Consider the following 9,498-nt stretch of genomic DNA (forward strand, 5'->3'; position numbering starts at 1 on the left):
GCAAGTAACCCAAATAAAAGGGAGATAACTAATATGCCTGATATAGAATTTAAAGTAATTGTCAGGAAGATACTTACTGGACTTGAGAAAAGAGTGGAAGACCAGAGTGAGACCCTAAATGAAGAGATAGAAAACAAAGATCCAATAAGAGATGAGGAACTCAATAACTGACATTAAAATACACCAGATGAAATAGATTGTAGTTTAGAGAAGAAGAGTGGATCAGCAATATGGAGGGCAGACTGATGGAAAGTAATGAAGCTGAACAGGAGAGAGAAAAAAAATTAAATGAAAATACACTTCAGAAGCTCAAGGTCAGCATTGAGCATAATATTTTCATTATAAGAATCTCAGAAGAAGAGAGAGAAAAGGGGGGAAGAACACATATTTAAAGAAATAATCACTGAAAACTTATATCTGGGGAAGGAAACAAGTCCAGATCCAGGAAACACAGAAATCCCCCAGAAAAATCAACCAAATGAGGTCCACACCAAAAGATATAGTAAGAAAAATGGCAAAACCTCATGATAAAGAGGGAATTTTGAAAGTAACACATGAAAAAAAAAAGCAGTAACATATAAAGGAAACCCTATAAGGGTACAACGTGACTTTTCAGGAGAAACTTTAGAGCTAGAAGTTTGAATCACAATATAATCAAAGTGCTGAAAGAAAAAAAAAAAAAACTTGGAACCAAAAATGCATTATCAAGGAAGGCTACCATTCAAAATAAAAGGAGCAATAAAGATTTTCTAAAGGAAAAGTTAGAGAAATTCATGACCACCAGCACCCCTATCAGAAATGTTCAGAGGCTTATTTGGGTGGAAAGAAAAGACCATATGCTGGGATAAGAAAAGTAGGAAGCAGCCCCTTCCACATGATCACGCTGAGCTAGTACCCCCGCCTGGAATCACGTCACAACCTTAACCACACCTGCCGCCTGCCATTGCCTTTGGACCATGGACCCTCGCAAAGTGAGCAAGCTTCAGGCTTTCGTGAAAATGTGTAAGCAGGATCTGGCATTCTGCACACCAAGGAAATGCATTTCCTGCGGGAGTGGGTGGAGAGCATGGGGGTTAAAATACCACCTGCCACTCATAAAAATAAATCCGAAGACAGTATCAAGGAAGAAAAACCAGATAGTAAGAAGGCGGAGGAAAACATAAAGACAGATGAACCATCAAGTGAGGAGAGTGATCTAGAAATTGACAATGAAGGTGTGATTGAACCAGATACCGATGCCCCTCAAGAAACGGGAGATGAAAATGTAGAGATAACTGAGGGAATGATGGATCAGGCAAATGATTAAAAAAGAGGCTGCCATTGATGCCCTAAATGATGGTGAACTACAGAAAGCCATTGACTTTTTCACAGATGCCATCAAACTAAATCCTCACTTGGCCATTCTGTATGCCAAGAGTGCCAGTGTCTTAAACAAATTACAGAAGCCAAATGCTGCCATTTGAAACTGTGACAGAGCTATTGAAATAAATCCTGATTCAGCTCAGCCTTATAAGTGGTGCAGGAAAGCACATAGACTTCTGGGCCATTGTGAAGAAGCAGCACATGATCTTGCCCTTGCTTGTAAACTGGATTATGATGAAGATGCTAGTGCAATGCTGAAAGAAGTTCAACCAAGGGCCCAGAAAATTGCTGAACATTGGAGAAAATATGAGATAAAACGTGAAGAGCGAGAGATCAAAGAAAGAATAGAAAGGGTTAAGAAGGCTCGGGAAGAACATGAGAGCGCCCAGAGGGAGGAAGAAGCCAGACAACAATCGGGAGCTCAGTATGATTCTTTCCCAGATAGCTTTCCTGGGGGAATGCCTGGTAATTTTTCTGGAGGAATGCCTGGAATGGCAAGGGGGATGCCTGGAATGGCAAGAATGCCTGGGTTCAATGAAATTCTTAGTGATCTGGAAGTTCTTGCAGCCATGCAGGATCCAGAAGTTATGGTGGCCTTCCAGGATGTGGCCCAGAACCCAGCGAATATGTCATAATATCAGAGCAACCCAAAGGTTATGAATCTCATCAGTAAATTGTCAGTCAAATTTGGAGGTCAAGCATAATGCTCTTCTGAAAAATAAAGCCCTTGTTAAAGGAAAAGCAACTTCGATCACCTAACGGATGTCACAATAATACAAACCAGTGTACCTTCGACCTTCTCATGAAGAAAGCTGGGGTGCTGTGAAGAGAATCCCTACCCCTCTGCTCCCCATGCAACTGAAACATTCTACAATGGCTTGCCATTAGGGTATTCATTCAGATAATGTTTTCCTACTAGGAACTACAAACTTTAAACACTTTTTAAACCTTTTTTTTAAAAGATTTTTATTTATTTATTTGATAGACAGAGAGAGATCACAAGTAGACAGAAGGCAGGCAGAGAGAGAGGGGGAAGCAGGCTCCCCGCTGAGCAGAGAGCCCGATGTGGGGCTCGATCCCAGGACCCTGAGATCATGACCTGAGCCAAAGGCAGAGGCTTAAACCACTGTGCCACCCAGGCGCCCCAAACACTTTTTAAACCTTAAAAATATTTAAAAATATATTAAAAGGGTGTGTTAGTCCCTACATTTTTCTTTACTAATCATTTCAGTATTTTTCCTTTGGATTAATTGGGCAAGGAAGATATTTCAGTGTGGAAGATTCATTGCTCCATTATAACGAGTGAAATAAAGGTTTATTAGTGGGAGGCAAATAATACATTAAAATAGATGAAGTATGAGTTGGAGATACGGTTTATGAGGCATTTTCACTTGTCTTTTTAAATGCCTTATTTTTTAAACACAATTTATTTTGATAGAACCATTGGGACCACCAGTATTGCAGTCGGACCTGGGTAGGAACTGGAAGTGCTTGGCAGGGCAGCAGTAACCTTACTCTTTTTATATAGCGTGCACCCTTGTGCAGATGCATTTAAATCTTACACTGTGGTGAAGGGATGATTTTTATAATGCTGCAGTAGACTTGGATTACTTAGCTGTGTTCTTGTCTGATATAGAAAATAAATGTTTTGCATTATTTCCACATAGGGGAAATAAGGGAATACTTTTTTTTTTTTAAATATTTTTGTGTTTAGAGTGACCTTTCCTGGTCAGAAAATACCCATCTTTTTGTGTGCTTTCTGCTTATTTTCACGTCCTCCCTTCTCCCCTCCCAGTACTCTTTGGGCTAAAGATAGTCCTTTTTCACTGGCATCGTCACTATTATCATCATTCACAGCATAATTGTGAAAGTATATGTAATGCTGGGTTTAATATGTAATACATATAGTGATTATGTAAGGTAATACACATAACAGTTGTAGTTTCTTACTTGGCCAAGTGATTGCATATTTAGATGTTAGGTTTCTGCTTTGGTGAGATCTTAACCATTTCAGAAGATATTAGGAGAGATTCCCTTTGATGTTCAGTCTTCTGAGGAAATACCTGTTGCATTTGTAGTTTATCTGACATTATTCATCTTTGTAGTTTGGAGAGTATGAGGTTTGAATTCATTGATATACATAGAGGGGAACCAAATTTCTTGATCCAATATGAATTATAAAATTGATGAGATCCATGGTTCTTCATTGTGGGGTTGATGGCATTATGAGTCATTGTGTTCTTATTCAGCTCTTGAATACTGCACCATATCTCCCACCTCTTCTTTTTTCCTTCCCTCTCCTCCAAGGATAAAGAAATGATGGATTTTCTGTTGTACATTCAAATCTTAACATTAATTAAGACTAACTCTAGGCACTGTACTAGGAATTGCTAGGTTTCTACCTTTCCAATTTAAAGTGCTGGTGTTCAAAAACAGTTTTCAATGGATGAGACCCTCTATACTCTGCTTATTTGAAGAATCAGTGGTAGGAGCAGTGAAGAATATTCCATGGGATAATTTCTGAAATCGCACATTTCTGAAGTCATAAGTAAGTTGATTCAGGTTCTAACCCTTTACTGTACACAAGCAAATAGAAATGCATCTGTTATATATTGAGAAAAGGCTGTATGCTAACTGAGCATGCTTTTTAAATCTTTTAAAAATACTCAGCATATTAAAAAAAGAAAAGTAGGAAGCAGAAAAACATTAAAAATAAGTATGTCTACAAAAATCAGTCAAGGGAATCATGAACTAAATAGATGTAATGTATAAGACCATATGCATAAAATATGGGGAGGAGAGGTGTAAAAATATGTTCAAATGTAAATTGCCATCCACATAATATAGGCTTATATAGGCACAATATGTTATATACAAACTTAATGGTAATCACAAATCAAAAGCCAGCAATATACAGGCAAAATATAAAAAGAAATGTATCCAAGTACATTGCTGAGGAAACCAGCAAACTGTGAGAAAAGAGAACAAGAGAAGAAAGGAACAGAGAAAAACTATAAAAGCAACCATAAAATAACTAACAAGATAGCAGTAAGTACACACCTATCAATAATTATATTGGATGAAAATGGACTAAACATTCCAATCAAAAGACATAGTGTGATGGAATGGATAAAAAAGCAAGATGCATCTATATGCTGCCTACCAGAGACTCCATTTAGCATACAGACAAATACAAAATGGAAAGAAATGTATGGCAAAGTATAATGTAAGTAGGTGTGAAAAGAAAGCCAGGGTAACAATACTTAGATCAATTACACTTTATAAAAAAAAAAGATTGTAACAACAACAAAAAAAAGAGGACACTATATAATCATAAAGCAAATGATACAAAAAGATAAAATAATTGTAAATATTTATGTACCCAACATAGGAGCACATAAAAACATAAAGGAGCTAATAACAAACATAAAGAAGTAATTGATATGAATACAATAATAGTAGGAGACTTTAACACCCCACTTACATCAACAAATAGATGATCCATAGAAAATCAACAAGGAAACAGTGGTTTTGAATGACATATTGGCATGATAGATCTAACAGATATGTTGAGAACATTCTATTCTAAAACAGCAGTTTCAAGTGCACATGGAAATATTATCCACAATAGATCACATATTAAGTCACAAAACAAGTCTCAACACATTGGAAAAGGTCAAAAGTCATACCATGAATCTGTTCCAACCACACAACTATGAAACTAGAAATTAACTAGAAAAAAATTTGAAAAGAAAACAAATATATGTAAAATAATAAATGGGTCAACTAAGAAATCAAAGAGGAATTAAAAAATGCATGGAGAAAAATAAAAATGAAAACATGGTAGTTCAAAAACTTGTGATTCACCAAAAGTTGTTTAAAATTAACACTGTATACATGAGGAACTATGATGGCATAGTAGGAGGACCCTAGGCTTGTCTCCTCCCTCCAACACAACTGGTTACCATCAAATCATCCTGAATACCAAAGTAATTGACCTGAGTACTGACAGAGTAAACTGCACAACTAGAGCAGGGAAGAAGCCATATTCAAGAAGGTAGTAGTAAGGGCAGAGATGTAGTTAGGGGGAGAATTTGATGGATGGTGCTGCCAAGGGGAGGGAGAAAGGTGAGAGGGAGGAGTTCACAGGCAAAGACACAAGGAGAACATTACCCTAAAGCCACTGGCTGAGAAAACAGGGGGATTTTTTTCATGAGGTTTTGCAACCAGTGGGCCTCAAAGAATAATTTTAAGGGTAGGTGGGCTTGTCTGAAATAGAGCCCTAAAGGCACTACCCTACTCCTGGAGAAAAGACAGACAAATAATCTGTGGGCAGACAGCATGATCTGAGGATAACCCAAATCACATAGGAAAAAGACTGTTCCTAATTCTTGGAGTGCATCTGTGAGAGGTGGTGTTCATGGATGTCTCTCTCAGGACAAAATAGCTGGTGAGAGACATTTCCCTCTTCTGACCTTTAGCACATATGCAGAGATACCTGCTGAGGGCAGCTAACCCCAACACAGGCAGTTTAGCCTATTTGCTCTAAATCCCACAGCCCTACACTCTGGTGTAAATGTCCTTGTCAGTCAAATCTGCATCCGTCTGAGTGTGTTGAGTCCAACCAACAGAAGACCAGTGTAGGACCCTGCCACAATATGACTCTAAAGCATGGATTTTAAAAGTCAGCAGGCTTGGCTGGGGTAGAGCCCAAAGTGCACTACACTGCTCCAGGCAAACAAGCAACTGGAACAGACAGCATGAAAATGGTGATAGGAAAAATGCCTAGGACACACAAGGGGGAAATTCCTTGTTCTACTGGGAGTGCAACGTTGGGAGCAGCAAGCATGGAAGCCACTCTATCGGGACAAAAGAACTGGTTAGAACCATTTCTCTCTCCTGTCCTTCAGTATAACCAAAGTGTCATCTGTGGGAACCACTGCAGCACCAACACTCACTACCTAACTTGCTTACACAAAGCCCTGATTCACCACATTCAGGTAGAACTGCGCTTTCTAGTCATGCTTGCCTCACTGCCAGCATGGCATCAGATCTCATTTGACAAACAGACCAGAACACACCTAGTTAAAACTCCCCACACTCTGGCCAAGGTCAAAACACTCCCCACTGTAGACAAGGAGAGCTTCTGCAGATGCATGGCCTGAAGAATAAGCCAGAAAAACACAGCAGCAGAATACGTGCAACATACACCAGAGACAGTCCCTGAAGAGCTAAGCTCTGGACACTATATGAAATGTTCTTTGTAAAGCCTTTCGCTCAGAAGCAACAAATGTAACGACTTTGATTACACACGGAAGAAAACTGAGACTTAGACAAAATGTCAAGTGGAGGAACTAATCCCAAAATAAGGAACAATAAAAGGCCACAGCCAGAGATCTAATCAAAACAGATATAATTAATATACCTGATAGAGATTTAAAGCAACAATCATAATGATAATTGCTGGGCTTGAGAAAAGTATAGAAGACATAGGAAGACCCTTACCAGAGAGAGAAAAGAACTAAAAAACAATCAACAATCATGAGCAATACAATACAAAAATGCGCAATACAAAAATAAGCAATACAATAACAGATTCAAAACAGGTAGAAGTAATTACCACAAGAATGTAAAAAACACAGGAATGAATAAATGATATAGAAGATACAATAATGGAAAATAATGAAGCTGAACAAAATAGAGAATTACGGATCATGAGAATAGATGTAGGCAAATCATTGACTTCATGGAACATAATAATATTGATATCATAGGAATTCCAGATGAAGACAATAGAAGAAAGAAGGTTCATTTGAAGAAATAATTTCTGAAAACCTCCCTAATCTTAGGATGGAAATAGACATCCAGATCGAGGAGGCACAGAGAATTCCCATTGAAATCAACAAAAACAGGCCAATACCAAGATATATTGTAGTTAACTTTGCAAAATATACTGATAAAGAGAAAATCCTAAAAACAGTTGAAGAAGACCCTAACCTACAAGGGAAGACTCATGAAGCTAGCTGCACAGGTTTCCACAGAATCTTGGCAAGCCAGAACAAGTGGCATGATATATTGAAAGTGCTGAATGGGAACAATCTGCAGCCAAGAATACTCTACCTAGCAAAGCAATCTATCAATCAGAATAGAAGGAGAGATTGTTTCCCAAACAAACAAAATCTAAAGGAGTCTGTGAACACTAAACCAATGCTGCAAGAAATATTAAAGGAAGACTCTTTGAGTGGGAAGGAAAGACCAAAGTGACAAAGACTGGAAAGAATCAGAGAAAATCTCCAGAAACAATGGCAAAACAAGTAATAAAATGGCAACAAATACATATCAATCAATAATTATTTTGAGTGTAAAAGGATTAAATACTCTAATGAAATGACATAGGGTGTCAAACTAAATTAAGAAATAAGACCCATCTATATTCTGCCTAAAAAAGACTCATTGTACACCTAAAGATACCTGCAGATAGAAACACAGGGGATGCAGAAACACTTATAATGCAAATGGAAGTCAAAAGAAACCCAGTTTTGTTTCTTAAGTAGGCTCCACACACAACATGGGACTTGAACTCACGACCTTGAGATCAAGAGTTGTGTGCTCTATGGACAGACCAAGCCAGGTATCCCAAAACAAATTAGTAGGCTCCACACACAACATGGGACTTGAACTCACGACCTTGAAATCAAGAGTTGCATGCTCTATGGACAGGCCAAGCCAGGTATCCCAAAACAAATTAGATTTTAAAACAAAGACTGCACAAGAGATAAAAATAAGGGATCTATATCACCATAAAAGGGAATATCCAACAAGAATATCTAACAGTTGCATATATTTATGCCCCCAACATGGTAGCAACCAAATATATAAAACAATAAGAAACATAAGTGAACTCATTGATAATGATACAGTAATAGTTGGGGACTTGAACACGTCGCTGGACACATTACGTTTTCACAAATGGACACATTATCTAAGCTGAAAATCAACACGGAAAAAGTGGAACGACACTCTGGTCCAGATGAGCTTAACAGACATCTTCAGAACATTTCACCCCAAAGCAGCAGAATACACATTCTTCTCAAGTGTACATGGGACATTCTTCAATAGATCACATATGAGGTCACAAATCAGGCATCAAAAAACACAAAAGAATGAGATCATACCATGCATATTTACTCACAAGAACACAATGAAACTTGAAGTTCACCACAAAAAAAAAAAAAATTTGGAAACCCCTCAAATTATTGAGGTTAAACATGTTACTAAAGAATGAGTGGGTCAACCAGGAAATCAAAGAAGAAATAAAAAATTCATAAAACAAATGAAAATGAAACCACAATGATCCAAAACATCTGGCATTTGGCAAAAGCTGTGATAAGAGGGAAGTATACAGAAATACAAGCCTAATTCAACGAGCAAGAAAAATCTCATATAAAAAATAACAACACCTGGGACACCTGGGTGGCTCAGTCAGTTAAGTGGCTTCCTTCAGCTCAGGTCATGATCCCAGGGTCCTGGGATCAAGCCCCACATTGGGCTCCTTGTTCAGCAGAGAGCCTGCTTCTCCCTCTCCTCTGCCTGCTTCTCTGTCTACTTGTGCACTCTCTCTCTCTCTCTCTGTGTCAAATAAATAAATAAAATCTTAAAAAAAACCACACACACCTAAAAGCACTAGGAAAAGAACAACAAACAAGGACTGAAGCCGGTGCATAAAGGGAAATGAAAAAAATGAGAGTAGAAATAAAGGATATAAAAATTTAAAAAATAGAAAAATCAGTGAAAGCAGGAGCTGGATCTTTGAAAAATATTATAACCCCTTTTCCAGACTTATCTACAAAAAAAAAGAGAAAGGACCAAAATACATAAAATCACAGAGAAGAGAAATAGCAACCAACACCACAGAAATACATACAATTATAAGAGAATATAATGAAAATTATATGCCAACAAACAGGAGAACCTAGAAAAAATGATAAATTCCTAAAAATTTATAGACTAGCAGAGTGAAACAGGAAGAAATAGAAAATTTGAACAGACATAACAACCAAAGAAATTGAATCAGCAATTAAAAATCTCCCAACAAATGTCCAGCCAGAATGCTTCACACATGGATTCTACCAAACA

At 37.7% G+C, this 9,498-nt stretch overlaps 1 pseudogene; it reads left to right on the forward strand.

Annotated features, from left to right (window-relative positions):
- Window positions 1-956: 956 nt before the first annotated feature.
- On the forward strand, window positions 957-2,098 carry LOC116582846 (annotated as a pseudogene).
- Window positions 2,099-9,498: the final 7,400 nt, after the last annotated feature.

Source organism: Mustela erminea, chromosome X (genome assembly GCF_009829155.1).
Source record: "Mustela erminea isolate mMusErm1 chromosome X, mMusErm1.Pri, whole genome shotgun sequence".
In the NCBI taxonomy this organism is placed as follows: domain Eukaryota; kingdom Metazoa; phylum Chordata; class Mammalia; order Carnivora; family Mustelidae; genus Mustela; species Mustela erminea.